The sequence below is a fragment of the Macadamia integrifolia genome, chromosome 1, assembly GCF_013358625.1.
Source record: "Macadamia integrifolia cultivar HAES 741 chromosome 1, SCU_Mint_v3, whole genome shotgun sequence".
Taxonomy (NCBI): domain Eukaryota; kingdom Viridiplantae; phylum Streptophyta; class Magnoliopsida; order Proteales; family Proteaceae; genus Macadamia; species Macadamia integrifolia.
The window spans coordinates 3,803,638-3,831,071 of record NC_056557.1 but is presented as its reverse complement, the minus strand read 5'-3'; the positions used below and the strand labels follow the sequence as shown (position 1 = coordinate 3,831,071).

Here is a 27,434-nt window from a genome sequence, read left to right as displayed (position 1 = left end):
AAAAAAGTGGGAATGCAATGAAGGAAAACTGCCTTTGAGGCATGAACTACGCTCGACCTGATTCCTAAATTTTTAGGATACGTAGGCAGCTTGAAAGTCAAAATTGAGCTTGGTCAATTTCTGCCACACCTCATGGCGGGTTGGACCTAATTTTCCATTTTTAGCTATCCCTTTCCCCTTTCAGACAAATGGTTCTCGGTCCTCTTATCATCAGGAGGTGATCGAGTCCGGCTAAGAACTCTTTCCCCCGTCTCTCGAATTCGGTGGATTCCAAAGAGTTTTCATCTTTAGTCCTTTTTTCAAAATGACTATTTTGATTGACGTGATTTCTCTCGTGAACTCGTCATCCTTGCAAATAATTGTCTTGATCTGGCTTGAAGACTCTATCTACGGTTCTCCTATTCGATGGTTCCCAAGAGTTTTCAATAGCCCCTCTTTTAGTTTAACTTTTTTTTTAGTCAGTGTGATCCTCTCGTGAGGTCGCTATCCAAAGTGGTATCCTTACTCTACCTGTGGCAGAACCATCGGGTTAGTTTCCTTCAGTATATGTGTCTTAACATTTGTTTTAGTTTAGGGTTTGGGCCCAGACATGATCGCGGTCATCTGAAAGACCAATCTTACATTTTCTAAATTGGCTCAAAGGGTTCTTAGCTTTTGCAAATGACAAGAAAAAAAAAATCAGTTTACTTTTGGTAGATGTGTCACATGATATTTTCCTATAAGTTGGTCCTTTCCTTAACTTACATTTTATGATGTACCCAGGAAATCCGAGTTGTGTTTTGTTGCTCCCATTATTATCATTGATGTTGCTTTCCGCCGATGGATGGTAGCAATGAGGGATGATGACCCTGAAATCCTTGAAGAAGTGCACCTTTATGCACTCTTTCAGCTCCGACGCATCAGTCCATTTCGTGCTTTGATACATGAGGCATCTCGTTTTTGGATCCAAGAACTTCATGTTTTTCGATTCGGAATTGGGGAAATTTGCCCTACTCTGGAAGAATTTCAAGCTTGTCTTTTTTACAATCATTGGGGAGATGTTTTTCGCCCAACACTACAACCCATTAGCTCAATAGAAATTCGATAATTTTTCAATTGGAGTGCTAAAGAGGTGAGGCGATTCATGGCAAGTGATCTTTATGATGTTTTCTAGGAGTTTGCCCCACTTCGATCAAATACTGAAAGCTTTAGGGTGCATCGAAGGAATGCTTTCCTTTTCTGCTTGATCGCTCATTATCTGTTGCATTCCCCCAAGTGTGGAGGCTTACCCATTATCATCAACGTCTTCCGGCAGTTGAGACAAGGTTGCGACATTATTCCTACTATTTTGGCAGAGACTTTGAGAGGACATGATATTATGACAGGTCATCGAAATTTTCACCCTAGTGACTTTAATGGGTGCTTCGCCCTCCTCTAGGTATGGTTAGTCGAGCGCCTTCAATTGGTCCAACCTTTGGTTATAGCTCATTTGGAACCATTTCAGTATTTCAAGCGAATTCAGACCTTTAACTGCCACGATGCAACAAATTGGCCTGAGCGACTGCGAGCCCTCACGGAGCGAAGCATCAGGTGGGAAGTCCATTGGTGGTCAGTTCGGAACCCTATTTTACACACTTCTGGTTGTGACTATATCAGGTTGTTAGGCATATCCCATACCTCCTTCTACATACCGGCTTGCTTCATGCGTCAATTCGGTTTACCTCAGGGTGCTCTAGGGGATGTGAGTACTGCACCTATCACAGAGGCTTTAACAGAAGAGTTGGTGAATTCCATTGTAGTCTCATGGAACAATTTGGCTCGCCTAGGTTAAGGTTGTTAAATTGAAGATCTTTTGGTCTGGGCAGCATTTACTAAGGAGTTGTTCCCCATGTTTCTGCTTTCCAAAACTTGTAGTAGCCGTGGCACCATTTTTTTCCTTTCAATGAAAAGACCTTGTCCTTTATGATGATCAATCTACTAGCAACATTCTCCTTCATGAACATATGGGCTTTGTGTGTTTTTACTAACCACTAAACTTCGTATGATGGTGCTCTTTCCAAGCCCCTTGGCTTTCGAATCTAGACCTCTCATGGATTCGGCATGTGATGGCATCTCGAACACCATTGCGATCTCTTAAATTCAATATAGTTGTTTGTTGCTAACTTTGCTAAGCTTCATGTCCTTATTCAGGTATTTGAGATCCAGAATCTCCCAAGTTTTCCTTTTCTAATTCCAATATAGGTGCACAACCAAACACATCGTTGGCACCAATTTTGTGAGAATCTTTAGGATCACAACCGAGCACTGTTGTTGATCCCAGCTGAGCACCGCTGTGCGAGGATGATCATCCCCTGCAAACAATCCCAAGGTTCATAGTTTTGCATGACTACCAAGGTGGACTATCTGCACCAATTTGTCGAGAATCCTTAAGATAATAGCTGAGCACCACTATCGATCCCAGTTGAGCACCGTTGTGCGGTGAGAATCTTTAGGATCACAACCGAGCACTGTTGTTGATCCCAGCTGAGCACCGCTGTGCGAGGATGATCATCCCCTGCAAACAATCCCAAGGTTCATAGTTTTGCATGACTACCAAGGTGGACTATCTGCACCAATTTGTCGAGAATCCTTAAGATAATAGCTGAGCACCACTATCGATCCCAGTTGAGCACCGTTGTGCGAGGACTATCCACACTAACTTTTCGAGAATCCTTAGGATCATAGTTGAGTAGCACTATCGATCCCATCTGAGCACCACTGCGCGAGGACTATCCACACCAATTTATCGAGAATCCTTAGGATCATAGCTGAGCACCGCTATCGATCCCAGCTGAGCACCGCTGCACGAGGACTATCCACACCAACTTTTTGAGAATCCTTAGGATCATAGCTGAGCACCGCTATCGATCCCAGCTAAGCACCGCTGCACGAGGACTATCCACAACAAATTTTTGAGAATCCTTAGGATCATAACTGAGCACCGCTATCGATCCTAGCTGAGCACCACTGCACGAGGACTATCCACACCAAATTTTTGAGAATCCTTAGGATCACAACAGAGCACGATCATCCCCTGCAGAGAATCCCAAGGTTGACAGCCACGCGGCTAGAAACTCGAATTTTTGGCATCACACAGTTTGAGCATTACCTCTATATTGACCAACCATGGTAGGTTTTCAATCATAGTAGCATCGACACATTACCTGATTTCACATGTGTTATCGATCGACATTTCCTACCTTTGGTCTTATCGCTCGTTTTGAATTTGCATTTGCACCTCCGCCATCCTTGAGCCGGATGTCGGCAGTACATTGCTCTTGGTGACAAAACGGTGTGTTCTTTTCTTTGCCTTTCGACCGTTACATAGTTCTCTGTCAAAGAAGGGCAATCTATAGACACCGAATTTTGTCACCCCCCGGCAATGATGACAATATGAAGGATTACATGTTGGATATTTTAGACTTGGAGAATTTTCAAACTTAGAGTAGAAAATGACCATTTTTTTCTATAAAATTTTAAGAGAAAATGTTTTCAAAAATTAGAATTTGATGATGTGGATTATTGTTGTTTGTCCCCTCAAGTCGGACATTACACTTTGATGCGAGAACTATGCGAATCGACGCCCGATTCTCTCTTTTATTATATGATCTGGGTCCCTAATTTATGCATATTTTTGTAAAGGTTCCTGGTTGAGACTACATCCGTGTCTCATATCATTGGATAGTGCTCGGACTGAGCTTTCTAACGACGTATTACATGTCGAATTCTGACGAACGGTTTAAAAGATATGACCCCCGAAAGTTGACTCCAAAGTTCGGTATCAGATTCCATTCCAAGCAACCCAAAAGTGCCACATGGCGCCCAAACCCCTTTGTCCAAAAGCAAGCCTTTTTGGACAATTCTCTCTAGTTTTTTAGTCCCACATCAGAAATAAGAGAGAATTGTCCCAAGTTCCAAGGCTATAAGAATAACCCTTCCTCTCTTCCGAAACCCATGAAGGTTTTTGCTAATTCTCTCTCTAAATAAAGAATCCCTCCAAGTATAAAATTTTGAATGTGTAATCCTTCCTTGAGCAGAGACCTAGTCTGGTTCGGTTCGATTTTGGGCTTGAAGCACAAGGGTTTATCTCCCCTTGTTTCTTGATTAAAGCCGGGTTTGAGGTATTTATTTTTTTTCTTCTTCTTTTTTTCCAATAGCGATTTAGAATTAGTTTAATTTAATAGATTAGTTTTAATTCATTAATAATTGATTTATTTAGATTAATTATGTTTAATTAGTTTTAGTGTGGCTCAATATGGTTTATTAGATGTGAATTGATTTATTCCGGTCCAATGAAAGGTATTTAGGTTTAATTGATTCTTTTAGATTAATTAGGTTTAATTGGTTTTTTTTTAACATGTTTACTTAAGTAGACTTGATTTGGTTTAGTTTTTAAAAAAAAATTTTTTTGTTCTTTTAATCTAGACCCTTAGATTAGGATCTCAGCCCTAATCTAATCCCACTGTTTTTTCTTCTTCCTCTCTTCCATCTTTCTTCTCCAGCCGCCCCTCTCCACTCCCTTCTCCTTCCTCTTCTATTCCTCCACCGAACCTGCAACTTCTCCTCCTCTTCTTCTTCTTCTTCTTTTCTTTTTCCCTGCTACTGCAGTTCTCCTCCTCTTCTTCTTCTTCTTCTTCTTCTTCTTCTTTTCTTTTTCCCTGCTGCTGCAACCACTAACCGATAGCCACCGAACCTGCAACTTCTCTCCTCCTTCCCTTCTCCTTCTTCTTCTCTTCTTCTCTTTTTCTTCCCTACTACTGCAACCACTAACCGGCAGCCACCAAACCCGCAACTCCTCCTCCTTCTTCTTCTTCTTCTTCTCCTTCTTTTTCTCTTCTTCTTCCCTACTGCTGCAACTGACCCTGCAGCCGCACCTTTCTCCTCCTTTCTTCCCTGCTTGGCAACTAGCCCTGCATGTACACAAGCTGAGAGTGCACTAAGGAATGTAACATAATTGGGTTTAATTTCATAATCTATTTGCATTTTGTTGAAGAGCTCAAGTGCTTCTATAGGATCTCCATTCCTCCCATACCCATCAATCATGGAGGTCCATGAAAAGACATTCTTTTCTGGCATATAGTTGAAAATTCTCTGTGCTTCCTCAGTTCTTCCACATTTTGAGTACATGTCTATAAGTGCCCGTTCCAATTTCACATCTGTGGAGAGCTCAGTCTTTATTAACTATGTTTGGATTTGTTGACCGACCTCAAAAGTGGGCAAGATAGAGCAGGCCCCAATCACACTGACAAAAGTGGAGAGTGTTGGTAGAAAATTGATTCGTTGCATGTCAATGTAAACTTCAAACGATCTCTTGGCGGTTTCAAGCAATTTGCTATAGCCTTCAATCATTGCATTGAAAACTACAATATTGTCCTCTAAAATATTTCTTCTGCATCTGCCACAGATCCTTGTTTCATGTAACCACTGATCATTGCTGTAGAACAGATTACATTTTTCTTCAGCCTCTTATCAAACACTTTCCTTGTATAATCAACCTTTCCATTCTTCGCATACGTATCAACCAAAGTAGTGACAAGCACATCATCCAATTGGGCATCAGATTTTAGTATTTGGGCATGGACCTGTTTCCCAATATCACAAGACAACATTACATTACACGTAGCTGTTGTAGACAGTTTCAAAATCAAGGAAAACGTGAACCCATCTGGTTTTTTATTAGAGGAAGTGAGTTTGCGGATCAAATTCAAAGATTCTCCAACTTGACCTTGTTTGAGGTAGGCTGCAATCATTGAATTAAAGGAGGAGACGGTTGGTTTGGGCATTTGATCGAATATCTTTCGGGCATAGGATAAACAACCAGATTTTATGTTGAGAATGAGGAGTTTGATGGAAATGTTGGTGTTGGGTGAAAATACAATTTTGAGAATGTGGGCATGAATCTTCTGGCCATGGGAAGGGGAATCGGACTATATGTAGTGCTGCAAAGTTGTTGATTAAATACTTCATATTTGTAATACCCACAACCTGTTATTTCATTTATGTTTTCTATGTGGAATCTTCCCCTCCTTTTGTTCTTTATTTTTCTTTTATCCATTCTTGGTTTGATGTTCATGTTATTTTCCTCTTAATAACGTATGGGACGTAGTCTAGGGAGTATGTTAGCAATGGCGTGGCTGGCCCCCTTCAAACCGTCTCGTAGCATTAGGTGCGTTTGGGGATTTAGGTTTTCCTATTATCTCCTATTTTTTGTACTCCAACCCTCGCTCGCATTAATGTAGTACTAATCTAGATTGATTAAAGTAACATAGTTAATGTAATTAGTCATTTCAAGTGTTGTTTATTTAATTGTGGTTTGTTAATTTAGCTTTTTAAATCACTGCATTTGATTTCTTCATTCAATTCAATTTATTAAACTTGTGTAATTACCAATCTTTTTCCCTCTAGTGGTCTGTTTATTTTAATCAATCAACTAATTATTTATTTAATGTAGGATAATTAACTAGATTAATTAGTTAAAAGATTCTCTTCTCATTAGCTTAACTAGGGTTTTGAAAAATGTTTAACTCATCTTAGGATTAGCTCAAGGTAAACATAATTAGTCCAATTAGGTTTCATAATTAATTTAATTAAACCTTAGGTTTAGTTTAATCCTCCTATACTAGATTAGGTAGATTAGTAAAAATGCATTCATTTAATGTAATTAATCCATTTCACTTTTATAAATTAATTAGATCTCATTTAATTTATAAATCTTTTTGCCAATTAGATTAAGTAGGATTGCAATAATTTATTTCACAAATTATTAGGGATTATGATTAATCATTTTAATTAATTCAATTTAGGATTTCATAAATTCATTAATCATCCATCTAGGTCAGGCTCAATTAATCGAATTAGTTTAATTTAGGGTTTCATAAGTTGTTAAACTAATCCTAGTTTTTGGCTTATTTCATTAGCTTGATCTAAGACTCATAATACATCAACTAAATCATTTAGGGCTTTTAATTTTAATTAGCGTAATCATTTCATTATTTGCATCATAACCTAGCTAGCATAATTTAGACACTTGGTTTAGGGTTTTCACATGTCGTGCTTAGATACTTAGTTTAGGGTTTTCAGTGACTTAGATTTAGGACTAGTTAGTAGGGTACAAACAAACTTTGGTTAAACAGAAGGAGATCGGCCTTACGGTCGGGCAGACTGAGTACCTAACACCTTCCCAATCTGTCACTTGACAGTTGTCTAGAATCTTGGTGCTAACCAGCCTTATCCATTAGAGTCATTAGTCTCTCTCCCTTGATTGGGGGAGACATATATGGGTCCTAGACCCTTTCTTGGTGGCGACTCCCTTTTAGCCATAACGTGTATCCCCCCTTAGCATTTGATGACCAAGGGATACTATCTCATCTCATTAGGGTTGAACCCTAGCATGTGTACAGGCACTACGTGCCATATCGCGATCCCGACGGAGGTCCATGATACCTACATATACCTAAGCTTGACCCCTGTTTCGGGTCAAGAGGGGTGGACCCCCTGGTTGATGCTGGTACGAGCTTTCTTGTGAATTATCCCAGCTCAGGGGAAGATGGTCTTGACCTCCAACTTCTTTTCTCAAGAGATGGTGACAGTGATACTATTTGGATAGGGTTCCGGCTAGGAATGGTTTACTTTTAGATTTGAATTTTGACAGACCTTTGGCTAGAAAAGGCTCTTTCTAGGGTTAGGTTGAGATGGTAATTTGGTAGAGCTTCTGCTAGGGAGGGGCTACTTCTGGATTTTGGCGAAGTGGCACTCCAGTAGAGCTTCTGTTGGCCCAAAGAACATTCAAAGATTTGAAGAACACTTCGGATCTTTTACAAAGATCTCTCCGAAGACTGGAAGAACCTCAAGAGAGTGTGGGAGACTAAGGGGAAACTTTTCCTAAACAAAATCTCACTCAAAGAAGGAAAATGATTGAAGAGTCCCAAAGGCTCGAAGAACACTTCGAAGACTTATGAAGATCTCTCCGAAGACTTGGAAAACCTCAAGGGGGGAAAGGCAAGGAGAGAGGGCAGAGTTTCACTACTATGGGTTATGGGGTTGTGTTGTGGTGGTTTTTGGTGTGTAAAATCAAAGGGAGGGGGTATTTATAAGATTTTTGGACCAATAAGGAGAGAAAATTCCTTAACCAATGGGGTGAAAGCATGAAATTTTGGACCAATGGGGTGAAAGGTAATTTTCTTGGACCAATGGGGGAAAAGGTAAATTTTTATAGACCAATGAGGGAACAAGATTCCTTTTTGGACCAATAGAAGGCTACGATGTAGGGTTCATTAGTCGGGCTGTGTAGGGTACACAGGTGGGTAAACATAGAATTCCTTCACCAAATTGATCATTGAAAGGGGAATTCCGATCACCGGTGGAGGAGTTAGAGGTTTCAGCAGGGGTGTAGGAGGTCCAATGGGGGTGCCGGGGCTCAACAGGGGTGCAAGAGACACAACAGGGGTGCTAGGGCTCCAACAGGGGTGTGGGGGCTTGGGTATGGGTGCTGAGGTTCGGGTATGGGTGCCAAGGCTGGTCGGGTATGTGCAGAGTTGGTCAGGTATACATGGGACACAATCGGGTGTGCCCGGGGTGTGGTTTGGTATGCGTGGAGCACGATCAGGTATACACAGGGCATGGTTGGGGTTCAAGGCAAGGCATGGGGCCAGCATGGATGGGATTTGGGCACTCAAGGCAAGGCGTGGGTGCTCATATGGGCGGGGTTTGGCTACTCGAGGCACGGCATGGGTGCTTGCATGGGCAGGGTTTGGGAACTCAAGGGACTGCATGGGTGCTCACATGGATGGGGTTTGGGCACTCGAGGCACGGCATGGGTGCTCGCATGGGTGGGGTTTGGGCACCCAAGGCACTGCATGGGTGCTTGCATGGGCGGGGTTTGGGCACTCAAGGTGTGACTTCCGAGAGTGATTGCGGGAGATCCGATGATCCAATTTTGACGTACCATATACCATTGGAATTGTATTTCCATGTACCATGCATTTGTATGGTCATCTAGGACTGAATTCCTTCGTATATTAAATTTCATAATTGGACCCTTCTTTTGTCTCGCACAGGGATTTGGGGAATTTTGGGTAAGTTTGGAATGCTTCTGAGAATGGTTACCTCAGTCAGTTGTCATCTCTATTGATTGGAAGCGAGGGGTCGCATCCAAGATCCATAAGTCATCATAGCCGGGGGAGGATGACAAAATTGGGTGTCTATAACATCGTGACAATCCCTTTATGCAATGTTGGATTTGGTGTTGTGGTATACCCTTCACACGATATTGGATTTGGTGTTGAGGTATATATAGGGGATTATTAATAGGGGCTTATCGAGTACCAGAGTTGCCATATAGGGACCGGTATGTTCCTAACTCGCAATTGACTTGTATTGTAGCGAGATTGATAATGGACCTTCGTGATCGGGGATACTACCTATATTAGAGTAGCACTAAAACCTTATACAGACCTTATAATCTATTGACTAGGCTTGTTAGACTACATCAGACTAGGAGAATAACTTGGGTGCTATCCCCTTTCTAGTAGGGGTGAGGTACTGGCTAATCCCATAGGGTGGTATGTTCATTTAGGACACCATATCCACTGTACGACAGACTGTACTCAGAGGTGGATGCAACACGGGTGATCAATGGATTTTGTGAGACCGTGGCTACACCATAACACAAGTGACCAATGGGATTTCTAGGACCATGGCTATAGAGGGATTTTTTATTAGGTGTTTACGGGGTGACCGATGCATTGTCCTGGACCAGTAGGCTCTTGGCTTGCAACTAGCATATATCACTAGGTGACCAATGGGTTTTTTTGAGACCAGGGATATCCCTTATGTTGTAGTAGCACTCATACCTCATTTTGGACTTAATTTTGTCGATAGGCTTGTGTGATAACAATCTGGATCATGACATTGCATTCATCTAATATGGTTGAGCATTGGTGTGGTTGTTGCATTTATATATGACTGTGCTTGCTTGCATGTCCTCCCCTCACTAGGCTTTGTGCAAGCTCACCCATGTGGATTATCTTTTTTAGATGGTGGAACTAGTGCTGAGGCAGGATTGGATTTCAGTGGCAGCTATGAGACTTGTGTCTATGCGACACGGGGATGCTGATGGACACCACTTATTTGTTTTCAGTAATTTATCTTTATGTACTATTTATAAATTGTGTAAGCCCTGTGGTTTTAATTCAAATGAGTTTGGTATGTTGTAATTTTCATTACGTGAATCTGTAGTAGTAGTGTAAGTGAACAAATCTTATATTCGTACTTTGAGTTTAGTAGCAATTTTGATGGCAGTTATGTTGATTATATTACTGCATCTATGATCCTGGTTGGTTTAGGCTGCCTAGATAAGGGTATCCAAGCCACATACCTTAACCTAGTGGAGGTGGAGTGTGACACAGATGGTGGCCATTACTTAGGAATATAACTCGAGCAAGAGATGGCCGTACTCAACTTGATTGACCTACCTTGTACCAAGGCTAATTGGCCCTGAACTTGCTCTGACCACCCTAAATCCATGTGGCGCACTATCATTGATGAGTACTTTTTTCCATAATAGAATGCCGCCACTCCTACTGAGCTGCTTATGGTCGATCAAAGTAGTAGTCCATCATTGTGCCAACTTCTAGTTAAAGTTGATCATGCATCCTGGTGGTTGACGTAGTCCGTAGCCAATTTTAATTGCACAATACCCCAGCTATTGGTTTCTGAGCCACTGGGAGCAATCTCTCCACGGGGCTGTGGTGTCTTTCTTTCTTAAGCTTTCAAACAGGCTCCACTATGAGGAAAAGCTAACAATCTTGTACATAAGCCTTTTTGAATCTTAAATTTTTTGTCATTAATGCTTCATGGGTTTTCTAGGACTTGTGCTTGGGTGGCGACGACCTTTTGCTAAATGAAATCATGCCGTTACTTGAGTGCTGAGGAGTTGAAAAAATGCACCTACCCAGTTCAATTCTCACACCTCACCATGAGGGGTGTCGATTCTTGGCTAGCATTTAATACCCCCATTCCCTTGGGGGTGGATGTAACACCTTGAAATTGGAAGCAGCTACATTCCCAGTATTAGGGCCTAGCTGACATTGGGACTAATGGCTGTCCTATTAGGGGCCAGCGTGTACCATAGTAGGCGATAATTGGTAGATTCACTAGCCAAGTAGGAGGATGAAATGGCTAGAAAGATGTAGAACAAGTTCCAACCATAGTGGACTTAGAAGCTTAAGGGTTTGGGTTGCTGATGGACTAAAAGTAGTCACTGGCAGGTTACTCAACTGACAATCGGCTAGCCAGTTGGACCTGTCGGAGGTCTGACAACAAGAAGAATTTGGAATCTTCTACTATGGCCCTAGACTACCATATTTACCTCAAATGTAGGGGTCCACACACTTGAATGTATACCACCTTACTACTTATTCAGAGGTGGGACCTACACAGTGTTATTGAGGAATAACCTCATAAGGTCATTTAGGGACCTAGCAAAATAGTCCCTAAGGGTGGCTGAGGCTATAAATAAGAACCCCAACCCCTTCTTGTCATTTTCTGCCCTATAGAACCATAGGCAGAAAGAGAAGAGGGAAAGAAGGGAAGGAAGAAGAAGAAGAAGAGAAGGAGAAAAAAGAAGAAGAAGGAAGGGAGAAAGGTTGCTGCCGTGCTATGGCTACTCCTATTGCTGCCAGGGTGCAGCTGCCATGAAGGGTAACTACTATTGCTGCACCTAAACTACTGCCAAAAGGAACCATATGGCCGTCAATGCTGCTACCTCTACTAGGAAGATGCATGGGAGTTGGATAGTTGCTACTACACCTACAAGTCCTAGGGACTAGGAGAGAGATAAGATTCCTCACCAGCCCTGTAAAATTGTGATGGTAGAATTCGTCTTGTAGCATAAGGTTAGTGTAGAATTAAATTGGAAGAGGGGAATTGGCTTTGGGGACCTGATTTCAGCTCCCTACAACTGAAGCCCCAATTATGGGACCCAGACTAGGACACAATTGGCTATAAAATTGTCCCAGTAACCCTAGACCAAGGGGCTTTTGCCAATTGGGAAAATTAGATTAAAATTTAAAGTGGGATAATACCATATATATCCCTAATTTTTTCAAGGAATGGGCAGAAGATGTAGCTGGGTCACTAGGGTAGGAAAATGTGGAAAATTGGGACCCAGTTGACCTAAATTGACCATTTACCCAGTGAGTGAACCCAAATTGGAACTAGACAAGGGTTCCAATAATTTAAATAAATCTAATTAAAGGTGCATTGGTGATGAATTTAATGGGATGGACCTCTGTCAGCTCAATTGGACAGAAATCCCAATTAGTCCCTAGAAAACCTAATCGGGACCAATTGAAGAGATTAAAAGAATTGACTAAAATTGGTTAATTAGACACCTCATCCATATTATACATCACATAAGGGGGCTGTGTTATGAAAATTGAGGCCCGATACCTAGGATTTGGTCCAGCAAATTCTGATCACAGATGAGGCAAAATTATCTTTTCTACAGATCATTTTCAACAGGTGGCCTACGGCCAACCGGCAGACACACTCCATACCTACCGATGGGATCCAAAAATACTATTAGGAACCCCTAATGCTGCTATGTGGTTTCTACTGTCTTGGGCATCATAATCAACATTTGACATATTTGATTTGCATAAGAAGGTGGATAGTTTAGGAAGGAAAGAATGAAGAGAGAGAATGTCAGTATGGAACCCAGTTGTGTAGGAAATCCAGCCTAGCCAGGCCAGGGGCTATGAAATCTATAAGTTGCCTCAAGGAATGTCTGGTGACCGATACTTTGTGTCTGGGTCCTATTAGGAAAATAGATGATCCATGGCTATGTAGGTAGGGTTAGTGACCCACATGGAAGCTAAAAACCAAATTGACCGATTTGGTTAATTGGTTGGGAGAGAAATTGGTCTAAGATCAATGACTCGACTAAACCGCTAGTTTGAATTCTGATGAGGGAATTCAATAAGATCTTCGAAATAAAGTTGTCATTGGACAATAAATAATAAAATTGACTTTAAATATTAAATTGCTAAAATTATAAACCTAAGATACTTGATGAGGATACGAATTGACGAGAATCAGGTGAAAGGACATCAGATTCGGGTATCAAGGTGAATGGGTATTTGATTACAAATGTTATACTTTTATTTCCATGTGCTCATGTGTAATGTGGTGGAATCCTTGTTTTGGATGTATACAAAGTTATATATATTACACATGTGGCATAGTTTTATCGAGACTAATGTGATCGAGGTTTTGTGGATGTATAGTGATATAGTTAAGTGATAATGATTGTAACATTGACAGTCTGAGGCATGGTGTGGTCGATAGAGGATTCCGATACCGTAGGCTCGAAGGTTAGTATTATACTTATGACCATAGTTGTATGTTTGGATGCTACGGATTGCTATAGATGCATGTGATTTGCATATAGTTAAATTACATCCTAGTGCTATAACCCCTTGCCAATAGGGGGTAATGTCACACCCCGTTCACACAGAACCGGGCCAGTGACCGGGTTAACATCGGTTAACCCAAACCTGCCAGGATCATCTGATACAGTATCCCACCACAGCACACATACAACTAAGAAGTGTTCAACAGTTCAGCGGAAGACTTAGTTTATCTGTAAATATTCCCATTGTACTTGATACCCAAATTGTAATTACATAGTTAAGTACATGTGGGCCCGTAGGCATGATATTTACACAAAAAGAATACAATTTACATATCAAGTATACAAAAGGAATCATAAAAAATCAGAGAGTCAGCTCAGCTCGGTATTAGAAGTAGGGCTCAACTTGGTATCAAAAGGTAGAGCTCAGCTTGGTATCAAAACAAGGCTCAGCTCGGTATCAGGAGGTAGAGTTCAGCTCGACATCAAAACTGTGGTCCCGCAGCATAGCTCTCGCATGAGCAATCCGTGCCGTGCTCTAATTCCTTGGGGACCCACTAATTCTCTGTAGGGAACTCAACTATGGGGCCCACCCCGTGCTCATCAGGTTTATGACCTGTAAAATCATCTAAAAGTGGTGCACACGTGGGATGAGCTCACTAGCTTAGTAAGGGGAAATAAGGACCACACAGCAGTCCATACAACAATTCACAACCATATGCACTATATGCTATGCAATTCATTTTAAATCACATCCACCTAAACAACATTACTAAGTCCTTGGTTTAGTGCTACTACAACCACAGTGCGCGTATACTCCGGGTACGAGCCGCGAACTCCATCCCATGATAAGCCCATAGGGCTGTCAGAGAAGGCCCACCGTGAGTATTTGGAAAAGTAAAACATGTCGACCACCGACTCTCAACATAAAATAAATGATAGAAATTAAAGGTGCTGACTCCAGTAATTTAAAAGCAGTACAATTGGCCCTCTTGAATATACCATCGGGGTTGCCGACTGTCCTAATGATCAGCCAGGTGTATATCTAACCGCCACAGTGACCAGACATCCGCGACCACTGCTTCCCCCCAAATGGTAACCCAACACCTTAACCACTGTTGGGAAGGGTCGTAGCATGGGAAGATGATAATCCTAAACCGCATGCTCCTATATGACAATAGTATGATTGCATAGTGCCATCGCGTCCCAAACCACAGGTCACCAATGCACTCGTTTCCAAGCCGACTACGGCATCTAGTCTATTAATGCATCATGCACAATGATGTCAACATTCATCACATAAGTATATCATCACTTGGCATTTAGAAATAAACACAGCACCCATGGCATAACAATGTGAGGATGACTAATCTACACAGCATTTTCATGATGACATGGCTAGTCTAGATACAATTAAATGAATGCCAAACAAGCCTTGAAACAAGGCCAAACGTCCTCTCCCCACTTACCTATAGTGTACAAGGACTCATGCTCGGTACGGGTGAGATCCTGTGCGAGAAGCGTAAGATTTGGTGAACCTATCATGAGTGAGCGGGGTTAGCATTTCACCACTTTGGGATCAAAATTAACAAGATCCAATGACAAAATCATGTTTAGAATCCTAAACGAAGGTTGCACGTCCGTTTTGGGTCCAATCGGATGTAAAAATCACTTTGGGAGCCTTTTGAGTGGGTCGGACAGCCCACCTGTCTGACCCACCAGTCAGACCCACCGATCATGACCGACGGGCAGGTCAACCCATTGGTTGGCCCACCAGTTTGGCCCATCTATTGGGCCCAAGGGTCCTGCTAAGACCGGTGGATAGGTTGGCCCATCGGTTGGCCCGTCGGTTGGGCCCACCGGTTGGCCCTGAGGGTCTGCCCTCTCAGGTGGGTGCCCTCAGGTGGGTCAAATGGCCCACCGGTCTTGGCGGGAAAATTCCATTTTCACCTGAAACCTTCCCCAACCTTTGGGGAATCAAATGGGGCTCTTCCAAACCCATTCTCCACACATTCAAGGTCTCATAAGGTGGTTCTAACCTAGATCTAGGTTAGATTTAAGGAATGGAAAGCCATCTTACCTTCTTTGCTCAAAAACTCCTTCAAAACCCCAAAATCACTTCAAATCAACAATGCTTCTCCAACCTTGTAAACACTTCTTCAAATCCTTCAAAATCAACACATAAATCATCTATTAAACCTTAGATTCATCATCTCAAGGGGGATTTACAAGACCTCAAGAAACCCTACCCAAATCAAGGGTTTTACTTGGGTATGGTGAAATTTTAAGGAACCTAGCCTTTGCTCACCTCTAAACGTAGATCTAGTGTTGGAGATCACTCTTCCGACGTTAGAATGGGAAGATCAAGCCTTGGCGCCACTGAAATCCATCTCTTCTTCCTCTTTCTTCTCTTTTCCTCTTCTTTCCCTTCTTTTCTCTCTTCTCTTTACTCTTCTCACCAAACGTCCGAGTGTCATAAATGAGAAAAAGAAAAAGGAAAACATAAGATAGCTATTTATACTTTCTAAAATAACTAAGTAATCACATAGGTGGGTCACTCAGGTGTGTGGATGCGCCCACCTGTGACCGCCCACCTGAGGGCCAAAACTTGGCCAACAAGTGGGATTTTGACAGAATTCGGCCCTTGGCACGAATCTCACTCTTGGCATAAGATGTAATATACGTATGCGCCTTAAGATACGGCTACATACCTGCTTTATCCATACATGGCCTTATGATATGTGCATGTACACGGCTTGGGTACTCCCGTCTCCTCTGGCACTGGCTCGGACTTGTCTGGCCAGCCTGTGTTTAAGGTCACCCTCGCCATCATGGTCCATAAGGAACCCGCCTTAACTCTCTCCGGTTTGGGTCCTGCATGGTTAGACCGGGTCAACCGTGTAATCAGACCGGGTTTAAGAAGTAGGGTATTACAGGTAAGGTATTGGCTAATCCCACTCGGTGGTAGGTCATAGAGGACTATTACACCCAAATATGGCATACTATATTCTTAGAGGGTATAATATGGTACAATGTACTGTATGCATAATTGTTGGATAGCACGGGATATCAATGATAATGTAGGATTTCGAGACCATGGCTGTGTGGGGTTACTATTTAGGGGTTGGCTGGAGTATGGAGGTTCTTTCTGAAACTGGTTGACTCTTGCTTGAAACTAAGTTGAATCCTTGAGCCTAACATACTGGAGAGGGGATACCACCTACATTGCTTATAACACTTATACCCACATATTGAGATATAGTAAATAGGGTGGAATTATTATAAATGAAAAAGGATTATGTGGTCGTGCATATGTTGCATCATGTTCTGGATATTACTGTGTGCATCTATTCAACATCATGTTTGAATGTGTGTGCTTGCTTGCTCACTAGGCTTGTGAAGCTCATCCCTCGTGCATTTATGTTTTTAGATGGTGGAACTAGAGCTGAAGCGAACTGATGATCAATTGTGGTTGAGAGGCTATGCCTGCGAGACACAGTGAAGAAGATTGAGATTTCCTTCTTTATTGTGATTAAATTTTAATGATTGTAAGATGTATCTATTTATGTATTCTATGGGTTAAATTGAATGTTGGGTTAGTATTAATATTTTATCATTGTAGATTTGATCACCACAAAGTATATTAAATTATGGATTTTATATGTTTGGGGGCAACACACATCTGCGGGCCCCAAACTACATCGTCGCTTGGGTTGATATGTGGAGGCCTATTTTATGAATGGCTCATTCCTTCTTGGGTTCGGTATTCTTTTTCAATAATAAACTAATGGCCAATATAGGGATTGGGAATCATAAAAATTGGAGTCGCCACCTAGGGTTTGGGCCTAGGACCCAGGATGGGGGCCCATTCTATACTAGAACCAGAGATTGACTCAATTTGGTCTGGAGATTCGGGTAAGAGCCAGGTTATGAAGTTAAGGTGTTAGGCACCCAATTCATCCGGTTAAACTAGTCTTCCTATTAGATGCTAATTTTCAAATATTCCCATTTTAGATCCTAACCCACATGCATGATGATGTTATTAATATACAATACTATATACATGCATTATTTAATGCAAAGTCTATTATGTCTACTTTGTTAAGGTGTTACACTTGACCTTGACCCATGTTCTGGGTCAAGAGGGAACGGACCTCGGTTGACGCTTCGACAGGTCTGATGAAGATTCCTAACTCATACGGGACTGATTTTGGTTGTTTGCTTCTCTTCTTTTGGAGATCTATGCCTTTGGTGCCACTTCAAGCCTTAGCACACTTCTCGAGGGTGGAAAATGGAGGAATCTCTTCACCCCCACTCTACACTTTCCTTCTCTCTTTTCTTTCTTCTTTTTCTTTCTTCTTTTTCTTCCTTTCTTTCCCTCATTCTCTCCACTTTCCTCTCTCTTCTCCTCTTCTTCTTGTCTCCCTTCTCTCCGTGGAGAGGAAGACACTATTTATAGGTGTCAACCCCCCCTTACAGGTCTATCCAAAATTGCAATGGGCCTGCCATCCAAGAGGAAGACACTTCTTTATTCCCAAAATGTTCTTTTTTCATGTTTTAAATGCTCAAATCATACCATTTTAACTAAAAAATTGGTGGGATTGCCGGAATTTTGGCGGACCCATCACAAATTGTTTCCTATAAAACATTTTTTAGTAAAATCCTTTTATTATTATTATTTTTTATTTTTTAATTTTTTCCATTTTTTCATTATTTTTTCCGTTTTTGGGTGGAAGCTTGGTGGGTCTGTGTGGATCTTGGTGGGGGGACAAAAAAATTGGCAGGCCCGAGGAGAATCCAGGTTCGACTAGATCGATCGATCCCCTTTATGACTTCCAGGAGGGATTTTGGGAGATCCGGTGGTTCGATTTTTGCATGCCATATATCGTCAGAATTTTATTTTTGAGCACTATCCAATGGTATGGGTTTTGAGCTCCTTTTTGGACCGTAAAAATCAAGAATAACAAAGAGAGGACTTTTTCCCTTTCGCGAGTTGGGTTTCTTTAGCAATCCCTATTCATGCTGTTCCCACACCATTAGAGAGTACTTAGAATCAATTCATCAATATAGAACATGTTAATATCATGTGCCATGAGATTGGGTCAAAATTAGCCTTGAGGCTAGATTAGGGTTTCAGGCCGGATCAAGATTTTGGGCTGATTATGGCCGTAGCAGGGTTTAGAATTTGATTTAGGATTTTGGGCTACTACGGGTTCAGGGTTGAATTACGGTTTAGGGTTATTTCTTGAGTCACTGATGACATCTGGATCATCACCAAAGGCCCAGATTCCTTCTGGTATGAAGCACGAAGCTCGACCAATCCCTGTTTGTCATCATTTTCGGGGTGGGTGACAAAATTGAGTATCTATAGAATGCCCCTCTTTCGTCGAGGCCTATGCCAAGGCCGAAGGGCAAACAAAAGATCTTCCCAAAATTTGTCACCATGAGTATGTATTGCCGCCAACGTGCTCAATGATGATGGCAGTGCAAATGGGCAAACGTGGATGAATAATTCATCGGTAAATTTTTCTAATTAGTTAAGTCATCGGTTAATCAAGAAATTAATATGATCCTATCTAGGAATATCAATGAATCTCATTTGTGCCATTGTATGGCAATCCCCGATCAGTTCCTGCCAAGATGTTAGTATCCAATAATCCAAATCATAAATGGTCTCTGAGTCACCCAATAGTATTCCAATTATATTAAACCAGAAAGCCCGAGCCAAAAGGTATCCAGGTCGTCCAATGGTATTCCGATTGTATTAAACTAGAAACCCTGAGCCAAAAGCTATCTAGGCCATCCAATGGTACTCCTATTGTATTAAATCGAAAATCTTGAGCCAAAAGGTATCTAGGCCATCCAATGGTATTCCGATTAATAAATCAAAAACCCCAATCTAAAAGATATCTAGGCCATCCAATGGTATTTCAATTGTATTCACTAAAAACCATGAGCCAAAAGGTATTTAGGTTGTCCAATGATATTTTGATTGTATTAAACTGAAAACCCCAAGCCAAAAGATATTTAGGCAGTCCAATGGTATTTTGTTTGTATTAAATCGAAAACCCTGAAGCCAAAAGGTATCTAGGCCGTCAATGGTATTCCGATTGTATTAACTGGAAACCCCGAGCCGAAAGGTGTTTGGGTTGAACAAGGAATCACACAATGTCTTGGGGTTACTGATGGTGTCCCACTGTACTAAGCTAGAGATAAACAGTCAAGCAATATCTTTACGGTTTCAAGAGGAATTCTTACATGTCTGCACCCGAGTGAGGGAATCATTTATTAATTTTTTTCTTTCTCTCTTTTTTCTTGGGTAGATCTATTCGGGAGTGTAGACACCTAGTTTTTCACCCACCCAGGCAATGATGACATACAAGGAATGATCGAGGTTCGTGCTTCACATCGGAAGGGAATCTGGACCTTTGGTGACGATTTAGGTGATGGAAGTAACTCAAGAATCAACCCTAAAACCTAATCTTATCTGAAACCCGAAAGTGGTCCTAATCAGCCTAAAAACCTAATACAACTGGAAACCCTAATCAAGGCCCAAGCCAATTTCAGACTCGATCCTGTGGCACCCGACAGTAGCATGTTATATATCGATGAATTGGTTCAAGTACTCTTCGATGGTTGGTGGATGGCATGAATAAGGATTGTCAGAAAAATCCCAGATGGTAAAAGGGAGAAGGTCCCATCTTTTCTATTCTCAAATTTTCAAGCAAATAAAGAGCTAAAAACCCACACCATTGGATAGTGCTCAGAAATAAATTTTCAACGATGTATCACATGTGAAAATTGGACCACCAGATCTCCCAGAATTGCTCCTGAAAGTCAAAATGGGGATCGATTGACCTGATCTTCCCTAGAATGCCATTGTTTTGGTGGTCCCACAAGGCACATCCAAGGGCCCCTTTGGATAACCACGGGCCCACTAGCTTAGCCATGGGCCCACCAGGTTCCCATGGGCCCTCAAGTACCTTGTCGAAAAGGAAAGAAAAAAAAGTAAAAAAAAAGAAAAAATAAAAAATAATTTATTAAAAATACTTGTTACGAAAATATTTGGGATGGGTCCATTTCAAATAAAAAAGGGAAGAATTTTGCATTAAAAATGTGGGAAAGGCCACTTTTGGAAGGCATTTTTGACAGACCTGTGGGAGCATGTCATTTTTGAATGGCAGGCCTATGGAAAATTTTAAGATTCCCGTAAGGGGATGGATTGACACTTATAAATAGTGTCTTACTCTCCACCATAAAGACACGAACAAATGGGGGAGAAGAGAAAAGAGAGAAAAAGAGACCAAAAAGAGAGAGAAGAGAGAAGGAAGAAAGGAAGAGTGGGTTGAGGAAATTCCTCTACCTCCCACTCTCGAGGAGTGCACCAGAGCCTGAAGAGCTACCCAAGGCCTAGATTCCCTAAAGGAGAGATGCAAGAAGCTGAGGTCAGTCCTGTCTGAGCCAGAGATCCTCACCAAAGCCGTCGAAGCATCAGCCGCGGTCCATCCCCTCTTGACCCAGAATAGGGGTCAAAGTTAGGTATGTTTTCTAATAGAGTAGCCATAATGTAGATCTTACATTAAATACATCATGCTTATAGTATTGTATATAAGTATTTTTATCATGCATGTGGGTTAGGACATAGAAAAGGGGAATATCAAAAACTAGCATCTAATAGGAAGAATGGTTCAACTGAGTGAAGTGGGTGCGTAACACCTTCCCGAATTCATAACCTGCCACTTACCCTAATCTCTAGGCCAGATCGAGTCAATCTCGGTTCTGTCCTGATGGATCGGGCCCACATCCTGGGTCCTTGGCCTTAACACTAGGTTGGCGACCACAAATGTTCATATTTTTATTCTTAGTAGATACCCGAGGCAAATAGCCCTGCGAAATAGGTCCCTACGTGTTTTCAAGTGAGGATGCGGCGGTGCTGCGGTCCATGGAAGTGGCTCGACCAACCCCTCCATAGTGGCGACTCCATTGGGGAATGCCAAGTTTCTAATATTAGATGCTATCGTTAAATGCAAGAATATTCCCCTTATTGTATTTGTATGAAAACATGTTTTGCTATCCCATGTTTTTAATTGTATGTGCTAACTGCATTATGCATCATGCTCGGAGTTAAATCATGTGCTGAGAATACTCCCTGTCGTGCCTGCACCCTCGGGGAGGTCAGTGCATTATATGCTAAGTATTCTGGCATCATATAATATCCCCTTCCTGTACAAGAATGCTTAAAGCACAATCATGCAGTGAGGATGACCGCTATCGTGCCAGCACCCTCGGGGAGGTCTGTGCACCTTATATTACATTCTGAGATTATAGGTAGTATTTTTTACATTACACTTTTGAACACACCCCAACACGGTTCCATCCACCCCCATAGCCATTTGCTTATCCTCATGTGTAGTCACAAGTAATGGGCAAGGACGTTACCTCATTGACACCTTACCTTTGGGTATATCAAAAGGATTACATACCTTAAGTATATAGATCCTGTTAAGGAAACCTGTTCGATCCTATTGTACCCACTGCATCTATCGTCATGTAGGAAATAGATGGAGAACCCCCTAGGAATGCCACAAGCTAACTGAGTAGACTTTTTTGGGACCTAAGTTGGAGTGTTCTTATGATGTATTTGTGAGGACAGTGGCCGAAGAAAAGAGACTTGTTTCCTTTTTGGTGGGTAAGAAGGAGACTTTTTATTTCCATTCAGGCCCTATCCCCTCTCTTTCTCTTTCTTGGGGAGGGGTGTGTCGTGTGTGCTTACCCATGGGCCCTGCACTGCCGTACCACTGCTCGGAGATACGTGGAGGCCTATTTTGTAAGAGTGTAAAGTTTGTCATTTAGACGGGGGTCTGATGATGGTCCAATATGGGGGATTGGGATCATGCAGCAAGGGTTGGAGTTACCGCCTAGGATTATAGGCCTAGGACTCGAGAGTGGGCCTGATTCTTGAGAAAATGGCCCAAAAGTTGGTATGGTCTAGAGATTTAGGGTGTGTGTCAGGTTACAGAGTTGGAAAGGTGTTAGGAACCCAATCTGTGTTAGGTTACAGAGTTGGAAAGGTATTAGGAACCCAATCTACCCAGTTCAACTGGTCTTCCTACTAGATGCTTAAGAACGAATATTTTCCATAATTATTCCTATTCCACATGTATGTCTAAGTTATCACACATATATACATTGATTGAATTTAAATGATTATATAAATTAAAGCAAGGTCAATATAAGTCTACATTATACTAATTTGGGTAAGAAATTATACCTGCGCTTGAACCTTGTTCGGGTTAAGAGGGGTGGGACCCCAATTAGTGCTGGCCCGAGTTGTTTTTTGGATTCTCCTGGATTAGGGGAAGATGGTCTTGACCTCCAATTTCATTTTTTGAGAGATATTGACTGTGGTGTTATTCAGATAGAGTTCCAGCTAGGAACGATTAGTTTCAGGTTATGACTTCGGCTTTGATTTAGCAGAGCTTCTGCTAGGGATGGACTACTTTCGGGTTTTGGTTGAGGTACTGATTCAGAATAGCTTCCACTAAGGATAGGCTATTTTTGGATTTTGGCTGAGATGACACTCTGACAGAGCTTCCACTGGGGATAAGCTAATCCTAAGGATTGAGGAACTTTGAAGGCCCAAAGAACACTTCGAAGATCCGAAGAACACTTCGAAGATCAGAAGAACATTTTGAAGATCGAAAAAACACTTCGAAGATCCAAAAAACACTTTGGATCTTATGAAGATCTCTTCAAAGACTGGAAGAACCTCAAGAAGGGATGGGGAGACTAAGGGGAAATTTTTCTTATGCAAAATCTCACTCAAAGAAGGCAAAGGATTGAAGAGTTTCGAAGGCCTAAAGAACACTTCGAAGATCCGAAGAACACTTCAGATCTTATGAAGATCTCTCCGAAGACTTGAAAAACCTCAAGGGGGATGGGGAGGAGAAAGGGTAGAGCTTCTCTACAAAGAATGCTCACTTGGAGGCTTGGGTGTTGTGTTGTGAAAACCAAAGGGAGGGGGGTCTTTATAGGATTCAAGAACCAATAGGGAGGGAAAGGGAATTCCCATGGCCAATGGGGGAAAAAGTGATTTTTCTAAGCCAATAGGATGAAAATATGAAAATTTGGACCAAAGGGGTGGAAGATGATTTTCTTGGACTAATAGGGATAAAGTAAGTTTTTTTAGGCCAATAAGGTAAAAAGATTCCTTTTTGGGCCAATAGGAGGTTACGGAGTAGGGTATGCTAGCGGGATAGTGAGAAAATCTCTTCACCCATCGGGTCAGTGGAACACAAATTCCGGCCATTAACTACTACACATGAGGCTAGGCAGGGGTGTATAGGGCATGCATGGGTGCATAGGACAGGCTAGGCACATGCGGGGGGCTAGCAAGGGCACATAGCACATGGCACATGGGGTAGGCATAGGTGCACAGGACAAGTTGGGAGCGCACAGGGTTGGCAGGCAGGGGCGTGGGGCTGGCATACGGAGGAGCATGGGGCTGGTAGGTAGGGGCACTAGGTTGGCACACGGGGGTGAGCAACAGGTACGATAGGCGGGTGAGGCATATGTGACTGGCATACAAGGCTGGCTGGTGATGGTACGTGGTGTGTGTGTAGGGCTGGCTGGCTGGCTGGCCAGCACGTGCGGCTTGAGTGCAGGGCTGGTTGATCATGATGCACGTAACAAAGTGTAAATTTCTAGGAGCGATTACGGGAGATCCGATAGTCTGATTTTGACGTACCATATATCGTTGGAATTTATAATTCCAATTACTATCCATCCGTGTGGTCATCCTGACTAGATTCCTTTGTATATAAAAAGTCATAATTGAGCCCTCTTCCCTCCCGGATGGGATTTCTGGGGTTTTTGGGTAGGTATGAAATGTTCATAGGTGGGGTTACCACAGTTAATCATCACCTCTATTAATCAGAAGCAAGGGGTCATGTCCATGATCCATAATTCATCATAGTCAGAGGAGGGTGAGAAAATTGGGTGTCTATAGAATGCCTCTCTTTGGCTGAGGCCTGTGCCAATAGCCGAACGGAAAAGAAAAGAACGACCATATTTTATCACCCGGAGCATGTACTGCCGTCATCTTGCTCATAAATGACGGAGTTGAAAATCTAACAGGTAATATCTCTTAACTATTTTGATGTTTTAGAATCTTAGCTGGGCAGCCGATTGTTGGAAAGAAATTTGCTACTCTTCCAATCCTGCAAAAGATGTTAGTACTTGATTTTTGATTTTCCTTGACTGGGCTTCATGTGCCAGTTTAGGGAATTTGGTCTCTAGGTTGGGTCTTTTGAACCAATCTAGGTTATTTGGGACTGTCATTTACGAGAAAGAAATTTGCCGCTTCCATGTGCCAATTTAGAGAATTCATTAATGAGATTGAGACACTGGGAGCCAACTCAAAGAGATTAAGCCACCTGGGGCCGGATCAATGAAATTGGACCACTAGGGCCAGTTCAATAAAATTGGGTCACCTGGGGCCGGGTCAAATGAAATTAGTTCTCTTTTTGATTTGTCCCTTATCCCTTTCTTGAATTTGAACCAAGAGAATGGAGCCTTGAATTTTGTCTTTTTTTATTTGGAATCTTTGCTCTTTGCTTTCGATTTGGAATCTTGCTCTTTGCTTTTGAAACTTTACTTTCGTTTTTTTTTTTATAATTTTTATCTACCAATGGGATTTGAATTTTACCTTCCCCTTTTTATGTGATTTTATCTACCACACCAATTTTAATTTGGATTTCACCTTCCCTTTTCATGTGATGTGATTTTTTACCAACCCATTTGCTTTGTATTTCATCTTTCTTTTGATTTTTACCTTCCACTTTTATGTGACTTAATTTCATCTACCATAAGAAATAATTTTAAATTTGGTATTTTGTGGGAAGAATCTTTACTTTGCACCTTGGAATTGGGACCTCAAATTTTTTTCTTTTTTTAGAAAACAAATTTTTTACCCATAAAATGGTCTCCCCTCCTATTCATTTTCCATTCTGATTTTTCTGAGTTGGGAATGATTAGTGAGCAAGTAAGCTCGGGTTCTTGAATCTCCTTGAAGATTCAAACTTTTTTGCATTCTTTCGGGTTTTTTCAAAATTTTTCCGAAGATCTTTAGTTTTTCCTTGAAGTTCTTATTCCTCTTGAAGATCTTCATAGTTCTTGAGGAAGGAGTCACTTGGAGAATTTGATATCCTTTTGGGATTTTTTACAAATTGTGAAACTTCTTGGGACCCCTTGTGATTTGGAAATATGGCTGAGAGAAGAAAGAGAGACTTGTGGAGAGGTCCTACTGGATGGTTGCAGCAAATCATCTCAAGGGGACGAGGGTCCCACGAATTGGTACATCGGACAAACACTTCACCAGACTCGGGATCATGTCTACAACTCAGTATGGGGCTCATGGTTAAATCCTTGTATTTTATTCCTCTCTCTTCATTCATTTATTATCATTTTTTATTTTTTATATTTTTTAAAAGCATAATGAGGGAGTGCCGCCGACCTTCGCTAGATATGGCCATCCGAACACAGCTCGGGAATGGTACAAGATACTTCCCCGTAGAGTGAGGGATTTGGTTAACTCATCTTACCTAAGTCAACTGGCTTCTATAGAGACTAGAAACTTCAGCTCGACATTGGCAGGGGCCTTGATAGAGCGGTGGTGGCTGAGTACTCACTCCTTCCATCTTCCTACTGGCGAGATTACCATCACGCCCTTGTGCTTCTATGCCTTGCTAGGCATGACATTTGGGGGGAGGCCCCTGACCCTTCTCTAGACTTTGATAGCTAGGGAGTTCAAGAGCTTGATGGACATAGATATCGAGGTTCATTGTGGGTCAGTGTCTCTTTAGTGACCTTTGAGACGGGATGGACATTCGCATGGCTGCCTTCTTCTGAAATATCTGGGAGGTGGACACTTGGGATTGGGGCAGAGCTACTTATGTGTATTTTCTTCAGACTCTGGACTTGTTATCATACAGAGATCGAGTTCTCAAGGGATTAGGCTACATCCTCTAGGTAATCTCTCATTCTTGTACTTATTTCTTTTCATTTGGTTGCACTTCTTCACTTTGATATTTTCAAATCAGCCCTGGTGTTATGAGCATTTGGAGATTATGGCTCCTGTACTGAAGGATTCTCAAGCATCACCATTTCCCATAGCCACGACATGGGGAGATAGCCAAGTACTAAGGGCCGGCACCATCCTCCAGGGACCACTTCCCATTCTCTCCTGAAGGGTCTTACAGAGGTAAGTCATGCTTTGTCATTAAATTTTTTTATTTCTTGTATTGTACTTACTTTTTCTTGAATTTGCAGGTCACTTGGAGACCATTCCATCTTCTTATGTTCCTAAACCCTGAGGAAGTTACTTGGGTGAGATACTTATTAGAGAACCGAGTCCTATTCAGGGGTTTATGGGGCCATGCTTGGTATCTAGGAGAGAGAGTTATACCCCAATGGTCTGATTCTGATACATGCTTCTCTCCCTGTCTTCCGCCACCAACCATGCATTACTCGGAGTGTATTCCTAAGGATCAGATTGAGAGACTAGCAAACAGAATATGAGATGATTCATTCCTAGACTAGGATAGGGATTACAAGACCTTCCTTGAGGAAGAGATGGCATGCACACCACCTTCATGCTTTAATTTCTTTTTGTTTGTCCTTGATCGATGTTCTTTTAGGGGAGAACACGGTGTGTAGACCCTTCTACTATTCAATCACATATTAGTGCTACTGGTCCATCCCAAGCTAGACCTTTAACTACTGCGGGTGGGTCCCTCAAGATAGCCACCATCCCCTTCTATGGCTTCTAAGGTTGGCCATATCCCAACACAGCCAATCCTAGCATCCCTCATCTTTTGGGGCAGAGAACAAATGTAGATGCTTTTCTTGGGCTGCCTATTCCATATGACTATGTGAGTATCTGATCATCCCTCAATTATCTTTTGACCTCCCTTGGCTGACATGCTCTTTCTCAGGTATCTCCGGA

General features: G+C 41.9%; 1 pseudogene; it reads right to left on the bottom strand.

The window, feature by feature from the left end:
• Positions 1-2,879: 2,879 nt before the first annotated feature.
• Positions 2,880-5,972, bottom strand: LOC122079595 (annotated as a pseudogene).
• Positions 5,973-27,434: the final 21,462 nt, after the last annotated feature.